The following is a 25,049-nucleotide window of genomic DNA, read 5'->3' on the forward strand; positions in this document are numbered from 1 at the left end:
TTAATTCATACTCAGCTCTGTCCAGCTCCAAGCCTTCCATCTTTCCACTTTGGAGTGATGCTTCAACAAACTCAAAACAGGTTTAAATACATCTTTAATATCACTGGTTTGAAAAGAATAAATCGGATCAGTTCTTTCTCCAAACAGTAGTTATTTTGTGAGATAACTGGAACATGATGACAAGATTGCAACTTTAAAATCTAAAGCATGTTCTCAAATCCCAATGCAGTAAAGTTAACCATTTGTGATTTGGCAAAATAATATTACAATACCCACAAATAAATCAACTTGATTACAAAGTTTTAAAAAGGTACAAATCAAAAATACTCTTTGCAACATGAAGATTTCAAATTGAGACACAAACATCTAGATTTGATTCTTTTCATTCTCAGTGACGACTAATCTACTTTGTACTCTTAAAATATTTCACTTTAGGCAGGTGTGGTGGCTCACATCTGTAATCCCAGCACTTGAGGAAGCCAGGGGAGGAGGATGACTCGAACCTAGCTCTAGACCAGCCGAGAAAACAGAGACCTCATATCTACAAAAAACAAATAAAAGATTAGCAGGGTATGGTGGCACTCGCCTGTAGTCCTTGCTACTTAGGAGGCTGAGGCAAGAAGATTGCTTGAGCACAGGAGTTGGAAGCTGCAGTGAGCATGCACCACTGCACTATACAGGCTGGGCAACAGTGCGAGACCTTGTCTCCAAAAAATAAAAGGAAAAAATAGTAAAATAAAATATATCACCCTATTCCTACCTATACCTCTTCTCCTCTGCTCCTACATACCACCTCTCATCCCCAAGAGATTCTTGCTTCTATATGATTCAGAAACCATGAAATAAAAAAGATTAGGATCCATCGATAGTTATAATCTCCATTATTCTGAGATAGAAATCCCCCCCACCAAAAGTGAGAATTAGATATGTATAGTGTACTACAGATTCTTAGTCCAAACCATGAGAAAGGTTTTTCATAGTAAAATGATTTAAATTTTTTAGTACTCTTTAAATGACCAATGTGATAGTGTCATATATACACTGTAGGTATTTGCCAAACCTCAGAACATACATTCATGCAGAAGGCATTCAAATGCTATTTGTTATGGAATAAAAGCAATTCAGGACAAAAGGTAATATCTTCTCTTCAGACAAACCAGAAGATGATTTTAGACATTAACTTTTTAAAAATTTAACAAGAAAATTTAAGAGTTGAAAGTTGGAGGGAGAGAAAACCAATGTCCATGTTTTATTTCTTAAGCACAGAGGATTCCCCACTCTTACTGCTTCACTTGACTAGCCTTAAAAAAAAAAGGGTGGGCACGGTGGTTCATGCCAGATTGCTTGAGTGCAGGAGTTCAAAACCAGCCTGGGCAACACGGCAAAACCCTGTCGCTACAAAAAATACAAAAATTAGCTAAGGTGGGAGGATTGCTTGAGCCTAGGAGGTCAAGGCAGCAGTAAGCTGTGATCGTGCCATTGCACTCCTGCCTGACCGAGATCCTGCCTCTGAAAACAACAACAACAAAAAACAGTGGCAAGTGCTTTGCTGGGGTTGGGGGAACTGAACTGAAGTCTGAGTTCACCCACTTCCACAAAGCTGCTTTGGGAAGACTGTTCAGTCTGACTCCTTTCCTTGGCTGAAAACTGCTCATATTTACCTCTACCTTGAAATGCCGTTAAAGCCCAGAAGGTGCATCTACTTCTTCAGAGATACTTGCTAAGTATTTTCTCTCTGCCCTCATTCTAATGACAAAGAGGCCATTCCAGCCCCAAGAGTCTAGGAAGAGATGAGCATGAAGGCAAGAAACTAACATGGCTGTGAGGGAGAATACATGAGCAAAGGTGCAATGAACCACAGTGAAGAATCACAATGTTCCACAAAACAGCAGCTATTTAAAAAGCGAAGGAGGACAACCACACAACACCTGGGGGAATGCATGAAATCTATTAAACAGAAAAGCCTACAAGTACATGTATACCTTAGTTACAGCTATGTATTTTTAAGGCATAGGCAAAGAACAGAAGGGAAGGAAGAGAATAAATTAATGACTGCTGCATTTAAACACATTTTTTTTTTTTTTTGAGACAGGGTCTCACTCTGTTGCCCAGGATGGAGTGCAGTGGTGTGATCATAGCACACTGCAGCCTCTACCTCCCTGGGCTCAAGCAATCCTCCCACCTCAGTCTCCTGAGTAGCTGAGATTACAGGTGCATGCCACCATGCCCAGCTAATTTTTGTATTTTTTTCTAGAGATGAGGTCTCACTGTGTTGCCAAGGTTGGTCTCAAACTCCTGTGCTCCAGCGATCTGCCTTTCTCAGCCTCCCAAAGTGCTGGGATGACAGTCATGAGCCACCACGTCCGGCCTAAACACATATTACTCTTTTCTCTCGCTTTCCAAACTTTTATCACCGTTTAACATTTATAATTCTTAAAATATTTCAATTGACGTGAGAGCACAGATGGAGAAGCGATTAATTCTGACTGAAATAATGTATGTAAAAGGTGAAAAATCTAAAATCCCCCATGAATGGTGTTATTGTCAGAGCATGAAATAATCTAGCATTATGTATAATACTATGGCATTGCAATATCACAGGTTATTTTTATGTTCTGACATTTGGTTTACAGCTCACCTGAAAATATACAGTGTTAGTCATTTCTTTGCAATATTTTCTTTTTTTGAAAGAAATGCATGCACACTTGTAATCCCAGCACTTTGGGAGGCTGAGGCAGGCAGATCACTTGAGGTCAGGAGTTCCACACCAGTCTGGCCAACACAGTGAAACCCCATCTCTACTAAAAAATACAAAAATCAGCCAAGCATGGTGGCACACACCTGTAGTCTCAGCTACTCGGGGTGTGCTGAGCCAGGAGAATTGTGTCACTGCACTCCAGCTTGTACAACAGAATGAGACGCTGTCTTTTTCAAAAGAAAGAAAGAAAAAAAAAGGAGAGAGAGAGAGAGAGAGAGAGAGAGAGAGAGAGAGAGAGAGAGAGAGAGAAAGAGAGAAAGACGAAGTGTATGAATATGAAAAAAATAGTGAAACAGTACAAAAGGGTCCACAATGAAAAGCAAGACTTTCTTCTATCCCAGAGTCCATATCCCTCCCAAAGGCAATCATTATTAGTAGTTCCTTATATATACTTGTTTTTTGGTGTTTTTTTTTTAAGAGACAGTGTCTCGTCCTGTCGCCCAGGCTGGAATACAATGGAGCGATCTCGGCTCAACTGCAACCTCTGTCTCCCTGGTTCAAGCAATTCTCCTGCCTCAGCCTCCCAAGTAGCTGGGACTATAGGTGCATACTACCACACCCAGCTAATTTCTTTTGTATTTTAGTAGAGACAGGGTTTCACCATGTTACCCAAGCTGGTCTTGAATTCCTGAGCTCAGGCAATCTACCTGCCTCAGCCTCCCAAAGTGCTAGGATTATAGGCATAAGCCACCGCACCCAGCCTCTTATATATATTTCTAAAGATACTCCACGCATATATATTTTTCGTTTAATAATATTATTGGAAAATTTTCCTTAAGAGCACACATTCTTTTAACATCTGCATATCACTCTATCGTATGGATACACCAATTTTACTTAATCAGACCATGCACTGTAAAAATGCATGAGTATGCTATTAACACTATTTATATATTATTTTCCCTCATATTTTGATTTTCTTTCCTAGCAAATTCTACATCTTCCTATCAAAACACAAAATGTACATGTATTATTAATCAGTGACGGTTTATTTTAATCCCTAAGTACAGTGGTGCGATCTTGGCTCATCACAACCTCCGCCCCCTGAGCTCAAGCAATCATCCCATCTAGGCCTCCTCACTAGCTGGGACTAGAGACGCCCACCACTACACCCTTCTAATTTTTTTATTTTTTGTAGAGACAAGGGTTTGCCATGTTGCCCAGGCTGTTCTCAAACTCCTGAGCTCAAGCAATCCACCCACGCTAGCCTCCCAAAGTGCTGGGATTACAGGTGTGAGCCAGAGCACCCAGCCCATAACCCTAAGTTCTTCAGCAAGATACACAAGGCCCATCAGCAAGTTCACACTCACCAGGCTCTCTGGGCTTATTTCCTAGGAATTCCTGCTTCACACTACTGAATCCAGGCAAACCCCTGATTGCATATAGTCCTCCTAAATACTCCATCCATTGCTCATGCTGTTGCTTTGGCTATAACCCATCCCACCTTGCTTGCTTAAGTGAATTCTTACTCAATCTTCCAAGACGGGGCTTAGGCATAACCTCCACTGGAAGCCTCTCCTAACCCTCCAGGCAGAGGAAATGCCCTGGTGCTCTGCTCCAGCCTCAGCCTGGATCTTGGCACTTAACCTCCTTGGGATGAATTCTTATGTCAGCCTCGCCCACTCACTAGAATTTAACTTCCTCCAGGATAGAAACCACATCTTATTCATCCTTGTAATTGCCTAGAATTTGATATAATTTATCTCCCGTTGAATCGAACAAGAAGGAAACTTCTGAATGTCTATTATGTGCTAGAAGCTGCTCTAAAAGTACTGTACAAACATTATTTTTCAGCTTGTAAAATGATCCCCATTTTACAGACGAAGAAACTGAGGCCATGAAGAAATTTATCAAAGGGCATTAGAGAAGGACTGGAATTTGAAACCAAGTCTACTTTACTCCAGAATCACTGATCTTTCCATTATGCTGTTCCAATGCATGTTTTGATGCTGAAAACTAAGTCAAATATGCAGTCCTAAAGGACTTGAAATCTTCATAATTATTATGGATAACCTAACGGCATGATAGTCTCCCAAAAAGTCAGTCAAAAGCAATCTAAAATGTAGGACTAAAATGGCCGGAAACAAAAAAAAATTATTTTTTGAGACAGTCTTGCTCTGTTGCCCAAGCTGGAGTGAAGTGGCACAATCATAGCTCACTGCAGCCTTGATTTCACAGGCTCAAGCCTTCCAGGTGGCTGGGATTACAGGCATGAGACACTACATTCAGCTGATTTTTTTTTTTTTAACTTTTAGTAGAGATGAGATCTCAGTACGTTACCCAGGCTGCTCTCAAAATCCTGAGCTCAAGCAATCCTCCTACCTCAGCCTTCCTCAGTGCTGGGACTACAAGCGTGAGCCACCGTGCCTGGCCAGAATTGCTAAACTTAAATGCCTGTTCCCAAATCATAGTGGAGGCAGGTGAGATACCAAAGTACTGAAATTATAGGCATGAGCCACCTTGCCCAGAGCCCCCCAAAAAAGTACTATAAACAAGCAAATTCTGCCAACAGTATCCACACATCTACATTTAGCACCCTCAAGGGGTGTCCCTGAGGGGCCATTCAAAATGAACTGCACGTGCAGTTTTAGCAGGTGCAATAATGAGGCTTCTTCCCCCACATTGTGCCCTCCCTGTGAACACTGTCAGTTATGGTCCACATTTCTCTCCCCACCCCACAACTCCGCAGTCCCCATAGCAACCACTAAAATTGACCTTTGGACAAGGACCCCTAAAAGATCTACAGAATGACCAATTTTGGTCATAGTCACCCCAGGAAATGCCTATTAGGAAGCCTATAGAGGGACTGGGCAAGGAGGGGGTGAGGAGGGCAGCTCCATAGGAGGCGGCATGGGTCCAGCCAGCCTGCCATGAGACCTGGGGGGAGGTACAGAACCTCACCTGCAAAAAGCCCATGAGGTAGGAAGAAAGAATGCCTACTTCCTAAGGCCTTCAAGAGAGCTGAATTAAACTCTGGCATACAGTGAGGGCTCAACTGGCTCCTGCTAAGTGACTGAACAAACCAACCAGTGAGCAAGCTGACTTCCTCCTGTGTCCTCCCCAACTGGATGGGGTCTAAGGAAAAGAAGCTGGGAACTGGGAAGCCCCATCACTCTAACAGGAAGTAGTAAGCACATTTAGCAAAGGTGGAGAGGGAAACAAAGGAAGGTGCTCCTCCCTCCCACACATTGGAAACATGAACTCATCAGCAGCAAGCAGTTAATCTACCCAAACCTTGCTCAGTGAAAGAGACAAGCAAAAATTATCCCAAGGGTAACAAAATACCAACAAAAAAAGCACACAAGCTGAAAACAAAAATGAAAACACCTTTTTCTTTCTTTTTTTTTGTTTTGAGATAGAGTGTCGCTCCGTTGCCCAGGCTGGAGTACAGTGGCCCAATCTCGGCTCACTGCAACCTCTACCTCCCGGGTTCAAGCGATTCTTCTCTGCCTCAGCCTCCTGAATAGCTGGGATTACAGGCCCTCCCCACCACGCCTGGCTAATTTTTGTACTTTTTAGTAGAGATGGGGTTTTGCCATCTTGGCCAGGCTGGTCTTGAACTCCTAACCTCAGGTGATGCACTCACCTCAGCTTCCCAAAGTTCTGGGATTACACTCGTGAGCCACCATGCCCAGCCACTTTTTCTTGATAACTATCAGGCACAACCACATAAAAATGCCCCCCAACTCTGGAGGAAAAGTAGAGTAAGGTAGGTAATGTAAAGCAATGTACACAGTCAACCCTAAATACACTTTCTAGCTGAATAAATAGACACTTAATATGTGCTGAGTGAACCAGGCAGGTGTCCAGCCTTCACCTTCCCACCCAGGATTCACAGAGTGGCACTAGCTCAAGTCCAAGTGTTCTGACTTTATCCACTCCATTCCCAAAACCACCTTCTCAAATACCCACAATCCAAATTCACAGAAAATAGCTCAGGGGGGCTGTGTTTCAGGGTCACAGTGGGGCAAAGGGACTAAACTGGGACCTTAACCCAGTCTGTCTGGCTTCAAATCTTCTACTCCCAAAAAAAAAAGACACACATGACAGAGGGGAACCAGAACCTAGGCTGGTCAGGACTAATTATAGCCAAATGGTCTAATGAATGAGTGATCAGGTTTAAAACCCAGATTTCAAGAAATTGAGTACTTTTCAGTGGCTTTTTCTTTTCTTTTCTTTTTTTTTTTTTTTTTTCGAGACAGGGTCTCGCGCACTCTGTTGCCTGGAGTGCAGCGGTGTGATCACTGCTCACTGTAGCCTTGACCTCCTGGGTTCATGCAATCCTCTTACCCCAGCCTCCAGAGAAGCTGGAACTACAGGTGTGTGCCTCCACAGCAGGCTAATTTTTGTATTATTTGTATAGAGACGGGGTTTTACCATGTTGCCTAGGCTCGTCTTGAACTCCTAAACTCAAGTGATCCAGCCACCTTGGCCTTCCAAACTGCTGGGATTACAGGCATAAGCCACTGTGCCCAGGCTTCAGTGACCCTTTTCTTTTTTGGAAACAGAGCATTGCTCTGTCAACCAGGCTGGAGTGCAGTGGCACAATCTTGGCTCACTGCAACCTCTACCTCTCGAGTCAAGCGATTCTCCTGCCTCAGCCTCCTGAGTAGCTGGGATTACAGGAACTCACGATGATACCTAGCTATATATATATATATATATTTTTTTTTTTTCTTCTTTTTTTTAGTAGAGACAGGGTTTCCCCATGTTGCCCATGCTGGTCAGTGACTTCTTAATCAGTGACAGCGTAGGCCAACCAAGAACCTTAAGCTATACTCCTTCTCCACGTCCCAGGTTCCCTCCTTCAAGCTCTTTAATACAGGAGAAAAATACTCAGAATTGAGCTTCACTAGAAATCTCTTGCTAAAGGTCCACTCAAAACAAATAAACCAAACCTAATTTTGAGGACTTGTTACTTTTGAGTGTTAATCCAAAAAACTAAAAAGCTTTCTTGGCAGAATTAAATATGAATGCACACAGGTTCCTAAAAACAAGCAATTTTTCTCAGATGTTGCTTTTTACCAGAGAGCAACATCCTATTCTTTGAGGAGTCCTCAAAAGCTCCCTGAAGGAAGTGAAATTACAAGACAGGCTAGGCCACTGGGAGAGCCAAACATTTCTCAAATGCGCCTCTCTTTCTCTCAACCCAGCAGCTTAACATAGAAGCACCTCCTGGGGGCAGGGCCTGGAAATCTGCATTCCAAATAAGTGCCCCAGATGGTGCACAGGCATTACCCATGCCCTCCTACAAATTCCAAGTCATGCCTACCTGGAGGCATATCATTAGCTTAAAGGAGTTTCTACAGGAATGCCAAATTTCCAACCGCCTACCAAGCATTTCCAACTGGGTATCCCAGATGGCCCCCAAACTCTGCCCCTCCCCTCCTGAGAGAGTACTATTACAGTATCGTTCATCATCCACACCTTGCTGCCACACCTGGAAGTCTCTATCTTCGGTCAGCTGCTAAATATTCCTTTGCTAACCTGGAAAACCTGGAAGAAGCTTCCATTTTATCCCACTACAAAAATCATACCCCATGTGCACCCTTCCTTCATGTTCTCATCCCCTCTTAAGTGAAACTGATAGGGAGCCACTGATTTAGACTGAGTTCCTGCACTAGGAACCAACAGATCAACCCAAATGGAGTCAGTCATGCAAAGGTTCCACATCACCAAACCAAAACCTAAGCTGTTTACTTGTAAGACCTGACCCTCCAAGCAATCAGGTGAGAAATGACAGTCAAATCTCCAAACAGGCCAATTTTCAAAAAGCATGAGATTCACAACAACCAATCAAAAGGGGCCCAGTCGGCTGGGCACAGTGGCTCATGCCTGTAATCCCAGCACTTTGGGAGGCCAAGACAGGCAGATCATGATGTCAGGAGTTCAAGACTAGCCTTGCCAACATGGTGAAACCCGGTCTCTACTAAATAAATACAAAAATTAGCCAAGCATAGTGGTAAGTGCCTGTAATCCCGGCTATTCAAGAGGCTGAGGCAGGAGAATCACTTGAACCTGGGAGAGGGGGGTTGCAATGAGCCAAGATTATACCACTGCACTCCAGCCTGGGTGACAGAGCAAGACTCTGTCTCAGAAAAAAAGAAAAAAAAGAGGGGCCCAGTTAACCTGAGCTGGCAGAAATAAGGACATCGCCTCTGCTTTAACCCACACAAGGAAAGTAACCTGAGGTTAACCAGTCCACCTTTGGCACTATGCTGCCTCTGTGCTCCTGCTCAAGCTAACTTACAAAGCCCACTCACTATTCAGCCACACACTGAAGAGTGCCTATTTTGCAGTCTGGATGCCGCCTAGTTTATGGACCCCTAAAAAATGACAATTAGATCTTTAAAGCTTCATTTATTGAAATGCTGCTCTTTGACCTCTTGTTTTAAAAACTGGTGGCACAGGACAGTAAACCCAAGTTCAAATCCTGGCTGAACTAGGTTACTTTGAGCCTGCTTTCTTTTCTGCAAAATGAGGATGACAACAGCACCCTGTGAAAAGTTTTTCTGTTAAGACTACATGAGCTAATGCACCTTCACCTGAAGTGCACACTCAAAGGTATTCAGCTGGCGTTAGTTCTCTTTCTCTCACTAACTCGGGCCTCAAACATCATCTCTCACCTGACCTACTTCAAAAGCTTCCTAACAGAGAGCCCTGCAGCCCATCTGTCCCCATGCCAGTCTCTCCTCCACACCACCACTGCCAAAGCTTTTCTCCAACACACAGATCTGATTACATCATCTCCCTGCTGAAAAACCTTTGACAGCTATCACTTGCTTACAGGATCAAGTCCATGCTTCTTAGCCTGGCATGGAAGGCCTTTGCAATCTGGTTCTCTTCTCCCTGCCACTGTACCCAAATGCCAAGCACCGTCTGTTCTAGTAACAACACCCCAAACACGACTTGTATTTTCATGCTTCTCAGCTTCTGCTTCTTGTGCTCCTTTTCTCTAGAAAGCCTCTCACCCTCTTTGCCACCTGCAAAGTCCTAGGCATTCTTCACCTCCTCCCTCTCCTCCTGTAAGCTTTCCCCAGCCACTGGTGGTGGCTCCTCCCCCTCCCCCTCCCTCTCCCCCTCCCCCTCTTCCTCCTCCTCCCCCTTCCCCTCCCCCTCTTCCTCTTCCTCCTCCTCCCCCTCCCCCTCCTCCCCTTTCCGCACTCCCTAACACCTTGCAGTGGTACTGTGTGTGCACTTGTCTCCTCAGACTGAGACACAGCGCTGGGCCTTGAACTCTGAAGGGCACAATGACCAGCTCTCAAGAAATATTTGTTGGAAAAATTAATACAAGACCTTCACCATCCGTTGACAAATGAAAATATTTTCTGATTTGTCAAATAGTTACTACCTTCATGGTAACTTTTATCTTTAAAAAACTCATAAGGAAATTATATTTGTTGAGCTGGCTAGCACTACTCTTAAGGAAGGAAGCAAGAAAGCCCTGTGATGAAAGTAAAGTCTCTTTATATTTTCCACTGGCTTAGGTCTCAACCACTGTCCTGGAAATGGTGTCTCTTTTTCCATGATGGAAGGGGGAAATAACACCCTTTGATTCCTCCTGGCTTAACTTTTGGTATGCAGAGTTGGGACAATTAAAGGGGTCCCTTTTGCTGAAGCAAAACATTTCAGAAAGGAAGAGATAAACAAAAATTTTTAATGGTAGAAGAAAAGTGTAAAAAGCTCAAGTACGACTTGACTTGAATGTCCCTAGAGAATCAAGTTCATTCTCAGTGAACAGGCACTATCTGGGAAGGAGCAGTGTGAGCCATTGTCTTGCTGAAATCTTTTCTTGTCCAAGCCAAATTCAAAGCCAAATGTCCAAAGACTTGGAAACAACTGATGACAGAAGAAAACACTTTTTGGTTTACCCATAAATGGCATGAATGCAAGGCCCATAACTGTCTAGGCATTCTCCAAACTGTTCCTTGGCTACTGTTCAAAACAGTAAGATTTTTTTGAACAGTGAAATTAAGATATATTAATTTCACCTTCACATATATCTTTAATAATCAAAAAGGCATTAAGGAGAATCCCCATTTCTCCATTGTGAGGATCTTGAAGGAAGCACTGACCACGCTCTTCTCTAGAAAAGACTGCTCTCCTGTCGGTAATATTTATTTCATAAATGAATATGCATATATGACTTGAGCATAGTACAACAGACTTACTCCACCTAAATAAAGCGTATTGTTCTAAACCATACTCAACCAAAACATTACTGAAGTCTGAGGAGCTTCATATGTTCTCATAGTCTCAGTAAATACATGGATTTTTTAAATACTGATTTTCATAAAACCCAGATAGTAGTATTTTTGTGCCAGTAACAAAATACCACTTTTGACTCTCATTCCTTCTCCTCTATAAATCACCATCTGAAACCATCCTACTTGTTAGTTTAAAACATTTCATATAGGCATATAATTATTTTAATATAAGCAACCAACTACCCATACAGATTATCTTGAAATCAAGAACTTATCTGGACTTCTGTAATACCTTAAAATTTACAATTTTTAAAACACTCAGAACAATTAAAAACTTCAATTTAACAACTGATCCAGAATGTCGAATAAAATATGGTAAAGACTGGATGTGGGGGCTCATGCCTGTAATCCCCACACTGGGAGGTTGAGGCAGGAAGGCTGCTTGAGCCCAGGCATTCAAGACCATCCTAGGCAACATAGCAGATCCCATATCTACCAAAAATAAAAAGTAAAAAAATTAGCCAGGCATGATGGTGCACACCTGTGGTCCCAGCTCTTCAGGAGGCTGAGGCAGGAGGATCACTTCAGTCCAGGAGGTCAAGGATGCAGTGAGCCAAGATTGTGCCACTGCACTTTAGCCTGGACAACAAAGTGAAACCCTGTCTCAAAACCTAAATAAATAAATCAATAACATAAAACATGGTAAGAGGAGGAGAAGGTGAAAGATGATCTGGTTTTGGCACCTCTGATCCACTCACAGTGCTAAGCCTTTCATATATGGTTTCTTTCTCCTTTAGCCTTGGCATAAACTCTATGAAACAGAAATTACTGTCCCTATTCTACAGACATAGAAACAGGTCAAGTAAATTGCCAGAGCCACACACTTAACCAAGGTTCATCAGCTTCAAAGATCACGCTTTTTACCTTATCCTATACGTTTGTGTTTTTTAAAAGTGGAGAAAAAAAAAGGAGTGTATATGTCTGTGTCTGTGTCTGTGTGTGTGTGTGTGTGTGTGTGTGTGTGTGTGTATTTTTGAAACGAAATCTTGCTGTCACCCAGGCGGGAGTGCAATGGCACATCTCAGCTCACTGCAAAACCTCCGCCGCCAGGGTTCAAGCGATTCTCCTGCCTCAGCCTCCCGAGTAGCTGGGATTACAGGCGTCTGCCACCATGCCCAGATAATTTTTTTTGGTATTTTTAGTAGAGATGGGGTTTCACCATATTGGCCAGGCTGATCTTGAACTCCTGACCTCATGACCCGCCCGCTGTGGCCTCCCAAAGTGAAGGGATTACAGGCATGAGCTACTGCCCCCAGCCCATATATTTTTAGTGGACTAACCATAGTTACAAAGTACCTACTCTGTCCAAGTCACCTTATTATTCACAACAGGCAAATTTTAATGCAGAAAACAGTGTCCCTGCTGGTTAAAGGATTAAATATAAGAATGTGCTGGGAACTGCTTATGACAGCTACCATTCATCATGGAAAGCTTCTTTATATATACTAAGCTATTATTCATTAAGATTCCCAAAATCCTTTAAGTTTAACTTTTCCCAGACCTACAACTAGCACTTGGAAGGACAGCAAGGGAAAAAAATGTAAATAGCAAACTAAGTTAGCAAAGTCAGCTATGTAGAAACTTTATTTACATGTCTGAGTTTCTAAGACAATGTACATAGAAAATTATCACCCTGAGGGTGTCCTTGAATTTATAGCTGGGTTTTAGATTAGCCTAAGCATTTATCAGAAAAATATTCTGTTAAAAATTTATCCAGTAGAGGTAGAAAGAATGCACATTCCTAAATGTACTTAAAAATTGTGTCTATAGAGTAGTATAAGACCAGTCTGCATAACATAGTAAGCTTTAATCAAGTTCACACACACTACACACACACACACACACAAATGTGTCTATAGAGCAGTATTTTATCATCACAACTCAGATACTTGTCATTCTGAATAAAATTCAACCACCAAAAACGTTTAACACCCAAGCCACTTTACCCAAAAGACACATGGTTTATAGTCTCAAGATATACTGAAAATATATTCATTTAACCATGCCAATTATTCAGAATACCTTTCCAAACACATCTGGAATCAATTCAACTTGCATCCCTTTGATATACTAACAAAACTAATTTCAAAACTCTAAGCTGTTACTTCTTTATATATATTTTAAAGCTATAAATTAATTGCTAAACTTTTTTAAGACAGAGTCTCACTCTGTCTCCCAGGCTGGAGTGTAGCAGTTCAATCAGCTTGCAGCAGCCTTAATCTCCAGGCTTAAACAACCCTCCTGCCTCAGGCTCTCTAGTGGCTCAACCGCCATGCCACCTGATTTTTTTTTTTAACTTTCAGTAGAGATAAGATCTCACTATGTTGCCCAGGCTGGTCCCAAACTCCTGAGTTCAAGCAATTGTCCTTCCTCCGCCTCCCAAAGTGCCAGGATTACAGGCATAACTGCCTCACCATGCTGCTCTGAATTGCTAAACTTAAATGCCCGTTCTCAAATCATGGAGGGGTTGGGAGTGCATATGAGAATCATAGTCTAGAACCTATTTTTGCCAAAAATATTTAACTTGATCTAATTCTGCTTTTAGATCTAGCTTCCAGTTTATAGGAAATACAGGAAACAAAGGGAGAAGGTAAACACCACCACAGGAAACACATTCAGAATATGGGACAACCTACAGGTTCCCTTCTGAATATCAGGAACAAGGAGGGGGCGGGTAGTGAGATATTATTTTTCTACATTTAAGAAGACTAAAGAGACAAACAACGACAGTCCACAGTGCAATATGTGAACCTTGACTGAATGTTGGTTCCAAAAAAAATGAAAATGGTGGCAAATGCTATTTAAAGGAGAATTAGATAATATTTTTAAGTTATTGTTAATTTTATTAAAAGTGATAATGGGGTGGTGATTGTTTTTAAGTCCTGAGTTAGAAATGCATAGCAAAGTTAGGCAAAATTATATGATGTCTGAGATTTTATTTTTAAGTATTTCAGCAAACTAAATAACTAAACAGACATGTTCTCTGGCCAAAAGATGTTCTGCAAAAAAAAAAAAAAAGGTTTCTACAATTCAATGTGTTTGAAAAATATTGACTATTCTATTTCCCTTCCAGGATATTTATAATGAACACTAGATATAAAGGTGCTCAAAAGTCCTATGTTAAAAACGAAAAGACCTGGTTTACTTTGGTTAACCCAGATTTTCCCACTTATTTGACCATAAATTTTTTTCCCTGAATAACACCTGTTAACGTCCCTAGACTCAGTTTCCCCCAGAACCCATTTTGGGAATTCTTGCTTTACTTAAATAAATCCTAAGATAAATAAGGCATGATTCAATAATCCCCAAATAAGAATTTCACAATTGCATCTATTTGTGATTTAGGAGTCACTCACTGTTTCAATGTCATTTGCATCTATAAATATGTTTACTCTTTAACATGTTTTAATTTATAAGTCAGACTCTTTCTACATTATAAAATTTCACTGCAAAAGTTCCTTGAAATTGAATTAACTTTAATTTATTCAAACCCATTGTCTTGGAAATCTACAATGAAATAAATTTCAAATTGTCAAACCATACCTAATTTTTACTTTCAAAACTACCTTAAGATATTTCAAAGCTTTTCCTAACCCTTTCCAAAGACTCATGAAAATAAATTACCAGATTTACAGTAGCCAAGAACAACAAAAAGCCCTTGAAGCCAAAACTCTTTGAATCTTTCAGTTGGCACTTAGGGGTTTCCAGGACCAGAAATCAAAGTCCCACAGATTCTACCTTTATGAAAATGGTCTTTTTTTTTTTTTTTGGAGATAAGGCCTTGCTCTGTCGCCAAGGCTGGAGTGCAGTGGTGTAATCACAGCTACTGCAGCCTCAACCTCCCAGGCTCAAGCGACCCTCCCACCTCAGTCTCCCAAGTAGCTGAGACCATAGGCACTGTACCACCATGCCTAGCTAATTTTTTTTTATTTTTTGTAGAGACAGAGACTTCCTATGTTGCCGAGGCTGATCTTGAATTCCTTGGTTCAAGAGATCCTCCTCCCTCAGCCTCCCAAGTACTAGCATTACAGGCGTGAGACACCACTCGGCTAAGTGGTCCTATTCTTACAGAGCCTTTGAAAAAACTGAACTTACTCCATGGTTGAAAGTTTTATAGCAAGATTCTAAGTAATATCTGCAGTTCATTTGAAAAAAAAAAGTATCATATTCCACCTAAGAACCCCAACACTTAAAAACTCATTGGAATGCACTTAAAAATGGCCAGCAAAGAAATGTGAGCTAGAAGTCACTGATACAATGAAACAACCAAATTTGATGTTCCCTTGTCTCTAAGGGGGCAATTTATAATGTTCAAAACAGTTTATATACATTCTGTCATTTGACCCTCAAAACCCTGGAGACATGTCTGTCTTCCATCAGGGGAGCATATATATATCATGGCTCAACTTGAAAGCCTACAACTTGTGAACCCTCAACTATCTTTGCATAGAGGGAATACTGACATAGATAACTCCATTCAGCTAAGCAGTATAAAGCCTATTGCCTCCCATATCTCAATGGGGATGCTCAGGCCCCACTGATGAGATATATTTACATCTTTATATATCTCATCCACCAGGCCTTTCCTGTTACTCCACAAGGACTCTCCTTTTAACTCATTGCAACTGCTAGGATTGTTCTTAACGTTTTCACATTATCATCCTATGGCACCTCCCATTTCACCTGTCAGTGTTCCCACATGAAAGAACACGCCACTGTAAATAACACGCATGAGGGCAAACAAGCCAGAAAATAAAAATGTTCCAGGAATGAATCCTGGGTCCTGCTGTCTTGGTCTTATGAGCTCCCTGACCTCAGTCTCCTTTCATGTACATGGAGCTCCCTGCCTTCCTAAGGTTGCCAGAAAGCTGGAGGCAAGACCCACCCCAAAGTAACAAGTCCAGGGTGATGTTTAACTACTATGGATTCTCTATCTCCCTTTCTCCAAAAGGAGAAACAGATCATTTTCTTTTTTAAATGACAAAGGTAAGACAGGACCCCCTACCATCAAGAAGCCTACAACCCATCTGCAAAGACAATACGTGAACAACTTAATAACAAAAAGCAAATGGAGAAAGACATTATAATGAATGTACAATATAGTAGGGAGACTAAAAGGAAAAACTGAAATGTGGAAGCGGGGGTAAATCAGAAAAAATGTTCATTAAGAAAGCAATATTTGGGCCAGGTGCAGTGACTCATACCTGTAATCCCAGCACTTTGGGAGGTCGAGGCGGGTGGATCACAAGGTCAAGAGATCATGGTGAAACCCCGTCTCTACTAAAAATACGAAAAAAATTAGCTGGGCATGGTGGCGTGTGCCTGTAATCCCAGCTACTCAGGAGGCTGAGACAGGAGAATTGCCTGAACCCAGGAGGCAGAGGTTGCGGTGAGCCTGGGTAACAACAGCAAAACTCTGTCTCAAAAAAAAAAAAGCAATATTTATTTGAGCTAGGCCTTGAAAGACAAAATTTCAGTGGTGGTGGTAGGGTGAGGGAAGAGGCAAAATTGAAACAAAGTATGACAGTCAGGGATGGGCAGGAGCTCAATGGTATTAGCAGAGACAAGGAAGAACAGCTGGGCCTGGAGAGATGTTAGGGACCAGATCACAGAGATTCTTGCAAGCTAAGAATAAAACAGGAACAGCTACTACTCTTGTCTGTCCTTACATCAAGCATGGTGCTTTCAGCTGCAAATAAAAAAAAAATACCTAACTGTAAGTGACTTAAATTGTGGTCTCAAAGCTTTTAAAAAAAAAAAAAAATTACAGTAGCTCATGCCTGTAATCCCAGCACTTTGAGAGGCTGAGGTAGGCGGATCACTTGAGGTCAGGAGTTCGAGACTAGCCTCACTAACATGGTAAAACACTGTCTCTATTAAAAATACAAAAATTAGCCAGGTGTGGTGGTGTGCACCTGTAATCCCAACTATTCAGGAGGCTGAGGCAGGAGAATCACGTGAACCCAGGAGGTGGAGGCTACAGTGAGCCAAGACGGCACCACTGCACTCCAGCCTAGGTGACAGAGCAAGACTCCATCTCAGGAAAAAAAAAAAAAAAAAACCTAAGCCAGGTATGATGTCGCACACTTGCAGTCCCAAATACTTGAAAGTCTGAAGTGAGAGGATTGCTTGAGCCCAGGAGCTGGAAGGCTGCAGTGAGCTGTGATCGCACCACTGCACTCCAGTTTGGGCAACAGAGCAAGACTCACTTCTAAAAAAATTTTTTTTTAATTTTTTAAAAAGTATTGAACCTCAGGAATTTCAGGGGGAAAATGTATGGCATATATACCAACATATTATAAATGTATATAATTTATATGTAATTGAACCGGTAGTTATGAATGGTGTATATGCACACATGAATGTAGTATATACATTATACAACATTTAAAACTTTCTAAAGGATGGGAGGCAAGCAGTATTTTTTTGAGTTCATTTTTATTAATAATACAAATCCAAACATAATTTTTTTTGTTGTTTTTTGAGATGGCTTCTCACTCTGCCGCCCAGGCTAGAATAGAGTGGAACGATGTCCACCTCCCAGGTTCAAGCGATTCTCTTGCCTCAGCCTCCTGAGTAGCTGAGACGACAGGTGTGCACCACCACACCCAGCTAATTTTTGTGTTTTTAGTAGAGGTAGGGTTTCACCATGTTGGCCAGGCTGCTTTCAAACTGCTGACCTCAGGTGATCTGCCCACCTTGGCCTCCCAAAGTGCTGGGATTATATGTGTGAGCCACCACGCCGAGCCCATAATTTTTGAGCCATATTCTTGTCAAATTTGTTTTAAGTCATGTTCTAAACTCATAAGAACATTTTATTGTTTCTCTATACTTGTATCATTATCATTACATTTTCTTTGCAAGAGTATTTTTAAACCACTTGCCCATTTTGTGGTGGTCAGGTTAGTTAAAACTAGATAATATAGCCATAAATGTATTTAAATGGATAGAGTTCACCAAAGGTAAGAATAAGAATGAGGGTACCACTCTCAATTCTGCCAGGTCGTAAAAGGCCCAGTCTTCCCTCATGCAACCTCACATAATGTAAGTTAACAAGAGACCAGTGTCAACTCATACCTTAAATTTTTTTTTTTTGAGACGGAGTTTCGCTGTTGTTACCCGGGCTGGACTGCAACAAGACAATCTCAGCTCACCGCAATCTCCGCCTTCTGGGTTCAAGCAATTCTCCTGCCTCAGCCTCCCGAGTAGCTGGGACTACAGGCGCGCACCACCATGCCCAGCTAATTTTTGTATTTTTAGTAGAGACAGGGTTTCCCTTGTTGACCAAGATGGTCTCGATCTCTTGACCTCGTGATCCACCCGCCTCAGCCTCCCAAAGTGCTGGGAGTATAGGCGTGAGCCACCGCGCCTGGCCAATATTGTTAAACTTAATCTGTTCTAACATTCTTGAATACTTTCTTTCCTCCCATATTGGATGATCTAGCACACTCTACTTTGGGGACCACTGATTTTAAACAATAATGAGGCTGGGCACAGTGGCTCACACCTGTAATCCCAGCACTTGTGGGATCCTCCCACAAGGTGGGAGGATCGCTTGAGCCCAGGAGTTTGAGACCAGCCTGGGTAACATGTGGAAACCCCATCTCTACAAAAAATACAAAAATTAGCCAGGCATGGTGATGCACACCTGTCCTTCCAGCTATTTGGGAGGCTGAGGTGGGAGGATCACTTGGGCCTGGGAGGCAGAGGCTACAGTAAAGCACAATCGTGCCACTATAGTCCAACCTGGGTGACCTCAGCTTAAAAAAAAAAAAGAAAGAAAGAAAGAAAGAAACAATAATGAAAATGTTTTTTTCTCACAGAAGTTCCAAGTCACAGTGGTTCTAAGACTGGCTAATTCAGAAGCTAAAAAAAGTCACTGTTGGCTGGGCTTGGTGGCTCACGCTGTAATCCAGCACTGTGGGAGACTGAGGTGGAAGGACTGCTTGACGCCAGTTCAAGATGAGCCTGGGCAACAAGGTAAGACCCTGTCTCTACCCACCGGCTTCCCCCACACAAACTGAATTAAAAAAAAAAAGGTGTGGTCTTTGGCACCTTTACTCTGAAGACAGTGCTACTTGTTCTCTTGTGCTCACAACGTTATGCCTCAAATATGACAGGACCTAAGAGGTGTCAATACATATTCATTAACCAGTCACTGGCAAAAGGTATGGATGGCATTACTAAAATCGACTTGGCTTAATCAAAATTCACTCCCTAGGCAGGGTACACATCCACCTTACCCTTAAGTACATGGCCAGTGATAAACTAATCAAAAACAAAATTATAGTAGTAAGCATAGTCAGCCCCTCCACACCCAGCCCTCCATATCCTCAGGTTCCACCGCCAGATTCAACCAACCTAGGTTAGAAAATATTCAAAAAATATTCTAGTAACGAACCACTGGAAAAAAACATAACACAATAAAAAGTAATATAAATTTTTATACAATATAGTATGACAACTATTTATTTAGCATTTACATTGTATTACATATTATAAGTAATCTGGAGATGATTTAAAGTATAAAGGAGAGCTAGGGGTTTCGCTTATGCCTGTAATCCCAGCACTTTGTGAGGCCACAGCAGGAGGTTCACTTAAACCAAGAGTTTGAGGCCAGCCTGGGCTGGTCTCATAGTGAGACCCTGTATCTACAAAACACACACACACAAATTAGCTAGGTGTGGTGGTGTGTGCCTGTAGTCCCAGCTACTAGGGAAGCTGAGGTGGGAGGATCGCTTGAGCCCAGGAGGCTAAGGCTGCAGTAAGCCATGATTGCACCAGTGCAGTCCAACCTGGGCAACAAATGGAGACCCTGTCGCGAAATAAAATAAAATACAAAGAAGGAGGCTGGGCACAGTGGCTCATACCTAATCCCAACACTTCGAGACGCCAAGGTGGGGCGGATCATCTGAGGTCAGGAGTTTGAGACCAGCCCAGCCAACATGGTGAAATCCTGTCTTTACTAAAAACACAAAAATTAGCCAGGCATGGTGCATGCTTATAATTGCAGCTACTCAGGAGGCTGAGGCAGGAGAATCGCTTGAACCCAGGAGGCAGAGGTTGCAGTGAGCCAAGATCACGCCACTGCACTCCAGCCTGGGTGATAGTGAAACTCCAACTCAAATATATATATATATGAAGGTATGCGTAAGCTATATGCAAATACTACATGATTTTTAATTAAGGACTTGAAGATTTTGGTATCTGTGGGAATCCTGGAACCAATCTCCCATATCAAGGGATGGTTATCATGTTGTAAACTATTGCAGCAATGGCCCTCAATGAATTATGTAACCACCACAGCACCAGTGAACCTAGGCACAGGGAACCAGTCCCCATTTCTGAATCCCAAGCAAATAAACAGTTGTTGTTAAGCCACAAGAAGCAAGGAGTACCAGAACACAGAATGCTGTCGTATGGCAACCATCCCTGCCATAGTATTCTACATATGTAGGATAACTGGGGAAAAAAGAACCAAACTGTTTCATCCACAGACTTTTTAAATTCAAACATGTAGTTCAGAGTCAGCCAGCACTCAATAAACATTAATAATTGATGTTACTTATCCCAAGTAATTTAGAACAAAGCATGGCAGAGAGAGGGGAGTGTAATGGGTTACATGGGAATAATGACCAACTCTTAGGTTTTTAGCAGTAATTCAATACTCCCTTATGCCTGTGTACACAGCAATTCGGAGTCCCACAGAATGTGGACAAGTCCACTACCCTCAAGACTACAGGGGTGAACATCATAACAACATTAAGAATGTTCATATCCCTTGGTGCTGTTATGACCAGCAATACCACTTGTGGAAATGTGCACTGCCCCGGTTAGCTCTTTTGTTGATGTAGCTCCCTCCCTCTTCCATTAACAATAACTCTCTTCTTTGTGGGATACTTTGTCTCCCCACAGTCCCATTTTATGGGTCTAACAGTAACTCTCCCTTGGCTGGCATCAAGCCAATTTGAGTTCCCTCCAGGGCTTTCCCAAATTGGAACTAACATCAAAAAGGCCAATTCTGGATGAGGCTTGAGAGCTACATACATATGATCTTTTTCTTATTTCTTCAAAAGCTCATGCAACAAAGGATTCCATTTTTGCATGAGTACACATGCATGAAAAGGTCACAGTCAAGTGCTTCTTAGAGACTTCACCACTCTCCACCCCCATCTCCTACCCAAAGAGGTAATAAGCCAGTGTTCCTGACTGACAGGCAACCCTAGTGTGCTGAGGTGGGGCAGGGAAGAGGCTGAGTCACTGTGGCTCTGGGCTATGTAGACTGAACATACTGGGTTCACATCTGTCTACCTCTACAACTGGAAGGTTTTTACTAATAAATTACCTCACAGACCGGACACGGTGGCTCACATCTGTAATCCCAGCACTTTGGGAGGCTTGGGAGGCTGAGGCAGGCAGATCACGAGGTCAAGGAGTCGAGACCAGCCTGGCCAACATAGTGAAACCCCATCTCTACTAAAAATACAAAAATTAGCTGGGCATGGTGGTGCATGCCTGTAGTCCCAGCTACTTGGGAGGCTAAGGCAGGAGAATTACTTGAACCCAGAAGGCGGAGGCTGCGGTGAGCTGAGATTGTGCCATTGCACTCCAGTCTGGGTAACAACAGTGAAACTCCATCTCAAAAAAAACAAAAAACAAAACCAAGAGCTATTCTTCTCCTTTGCTGCTCTTGTCCCCTCCTGGTACAAAGTCTCCCAACTTCTTTAGCAAATACTGCTTCATAATGCTCTCTTCTCCTCTCACTCATGGAAATGGCAGCAATTTCAGGTGCACTATTCCTCCTTCTCAGCCAATGAGCACTGATATATCTTCTTAATGAGGTTTAAACCCCATTGCTCATTATTTTGAAAAGACATTCCTCTGAGAATAAATTTTAAAAGCTGAAGATGGACAAGCTGTTCAGACATAAAAGAGCCTACAGCTTAGCACATAATTTCATTTTAGAACCTGTTAAAGAAAATCCATACCAGCCTCCAGATAAGTGTCAAGCTGCAGTGAGTGGTGCTAACTAGGCAAACAGGACACAGCACAAACATTTAGAGACACAGCAAAAATGGGTCACCTGCAACCTACTACCTCTTTACCATCAACCCAACAGCATAAGGGAAGGATTTATTTAGCATGGGAAGTGCTGCAAAATCAAACTTATCCAGCCATCAACAGAAAGAGCCCAAGAATGATGACACCAAAAAAGGAATATTCATCCAGGCTTTGCAATTAGGCAGAGAGATGCCGAGATCAAAGGCAAATGATATGTTCATTTTTTATTTTAAAAAAGAGGTACACAATTGAGAAGTGATTTCCTTAAGAATGCTGTCTGGGTTGCTAGTCCGGATTATAAATCACATTACACCCTGAAGCCTACTTAATAAAAAAGAAGTTGAAAATAAACAAATGATTAGTTTGAGGCATGTGACTTTCTGAAACTCTCTTGAGGAGAAAGTTTTATTACCATTATTAGTGAACTGTTTTTAATCCTTGACATCAAAGCATAGATCTTAACCCTGGGGTTCTGAAATAAAAATAACTCATATATAACCCTAAAAAAGTATTATGAGAAATTGCCACATATTAATCTGTTTGGCAGGTTTGAATAAACAGAAGTATGGAGAAGAGAGTAGGAAGAATCAGAAGACTTAGGTTAATTCCAACTCCACTATTTATAGATGATACAGGTCTAATTTAATTTCCTAGGCCTCAATAAAGGGTTAGGGATAAAATAGTAAACCAAGCCTTTATAAACCCCATAGCACTGCTCTAATATTACAGCACTGGCTCCAGAATTCCTACATTTCTCAAACTTTTGGAGAGTCACAGAACTTTAGGAATGCAAGGTCATCCAATTTTAGGGATGATAAAAATGAGAAAACCAAGACCCAGAAAGGCTTAAGAACTCTCTTGTACAGCAAATGCTTTCTTAACCTGGGGAAAAGGGGGGAAGGGAGAGGTTCTGGTTTTTCCACCACTGAAATACGCATTCAAAAGAGAGTTGAAAACAAACTATTTTAAAGACTAAACAAACCCCCCACAAATATATAAGCATTCTGCTTTATTTTGCTTCTGTAAATTTATTCCTGTAACAGAAGTTAAACTATCATAAAGATAAAATTAAAGCCATTTATTTTTCTAGGAGACTCTTGACCCAACTGAGACAAAATGTTTACAATTGGGTTAAAAATGTCTAATGGGAACATTGACATAAAGTTAACCTCCAGCTATGCTGGCAGGAGTCATTATAATATGGATTATCATTCAATTGGCCAAGGGATGCTGGTTTTAATGTTCCCAGAGAGATAAAGGATTAATCAGCAACTCAGAAGAGAATGTTGCCTAAAAATGGACAATTTAATTCAGACAGCTTCATTGTCTCTAAAATTATGCCCTCAATCACCCAGAGTCAAAAACTACTATGGCCCCAAATAAATTCTGTGTGGTTAAAGAGACAAAATGTTCTTTTTTCTACAGACTGTTATGAGAAGCAGAAAAAAGCTGACTATGAATCAGTTATGTCTTAGATCAAGGATGGGTATAAATTATGATAATTTGGGCATTCTGGTGGTTAAACCAAGAAAGCAGGAAAACCATTGCTTCCAAGTTCTAGCAACGCTTCAAACCAAAGGCTTGGTGCCAAAAAGTTAAGTTTGGGGCACCAAAGTGCAAGACAGGGTCAAAAAAAGGCACCTTAAATTTATTTGTGGACTTTTCCTGCCTCCACTAAAATCGATGACACTATTTCCCATCTCCTATTGTCAAATCACAACAGTCCGGAAGCCTGGACCAAGTTCACTTGACAGGTAACAGGAACACCCCTAGGAGGAAGTCCTGAAGGATATCAGATATCATACTTCCTTTACTGCCATTTACTTTTCATTTCAGAACCACCAGGATATATTTATGATCCTTTTTGACTGATACACACCAAGCATTCCGGCTGATATAAACTGCAGAAACTGGCATACTCTAGGGAAGGTCCCTTGTGAGGTCTTTAAGAAGCTTAGATAAGTAAAACATTCAGACTACTTCTACAATGAACACCTCTCAGCCGCTCATAAATTCTTTCATTCCCAGCAATCAAGAAGCAGCTGTTAAAATCCTGGAATCTTCCTAGCAGCAGATACGAAATACCTCCAGGCTGACCCGAGAAGCTTCACAACTGCTTTCTTCTCCTTCCCCTCCCCTGCCCCAGGAGTGCCAGCCTGGCAGGAATAAAGATGACCCAGGAAGGAAAAAAAGAGAGTAGCGGATCTGGTGAAAGCAGAGACGCAGACTCCCTTCATTTCCACTACAGAGAAATATCAACTCTCTGTGCCAACTAACCAGGTTTCTTCTTTACTCTCGCACCCCCACCCCTCCAAACACGCGTTAACTTCTGCAGTCTGGTACGTCTGGCATTTCCAGGGAAAACGATCTCAGCACTCCTGAGCCCTTTCCTCAAGATTCTGAACCAGGAACTTCCTTTCCGCGCCAGCCAGAGTTTGAGGTCCAACCCACGTCAAGACTCAGCTTCCATTTACCGTGTAATCTGTACGGACAACGCCGATTCTGGGGTCAAGTTCAAGATGAAGGTGCCCTCCTCATCTCCCACGTTAACTCCAGCAGGGAACAATGCCACTGAGAACGGTCCCAACACTAGAGGCACCGGGATCTGGGGCTGCCAGGAGCGGGCCGGAGGGGGCTGGGAGAAGGCTGTCGCCGAGCCCGGCGTCCTCCGCCCCTTGGCCGCATCGCCGGGTTTCTACCTGGCCAACGCCACATTTCCTCCCAGAGCTTTACACAATAAGTCCACTAAGTTTTAAGAACGCCGGTCCAGGGACCTTTCTGTCTGCAAACACGCCACACAATGCTTACAGCTTCCTTCCCAGCCAGCGTTCCGGAAAGCCGCCGCGCCGAAGCCTGGAGCCGAGCGCACACAGCGCCGCGCGCCCGCACCCTAAAGTCCTCCAGGAAGCGAGCGCCCCGATATCGTCCCCCTAAAATGACCACTCTGCATCCAAGAACAAGCG

General features: G+C 42.3%; 1 protein-coding gene across 34 annotated transcripts in view; it reads right to left on the minus strand.

The window, feature by feature from the left end:
• The window catches only part of TANC1 (tetratricopeptide repeat, ankyrin repeat and coiled-coil containing 1), a 257,115-nt gene that overhangs the window by 231,189 nt on the left and 877 nt on the right, over positions 1-25,049 (minus strand). For 2 of the 34 annotated variants that reach the window (XM_035304783.3, XM_078327617.1), the window contains exon 1: positions 24,561-24,957. The exons of the other annotated variants lie outside the window; for them this stretch is intronic. The gene's annotated coding sequence lies outside the window, so the exon portion shown is untranslated. Of the gene's footprint in view, positions 1-24,560; positions 24,958-25,049 lie in introns of those variants that run through there. 34 annotated transcript variants of the gene reach the window in all.

The sequence above is a fragment of the Callithrix jacchus genome, chromosome 6 (genome assembly GCF_049354715.1).
Source record: "Callithrix jacchus isolate 240 chromosome 6, calJac240_pri, whole genome shotgun sequence".
NCBI lineage: Eukaryota > Metazoa > Chordata > Mammalia > Primates > Cebidae > Callithrix > Callithrix jacchus.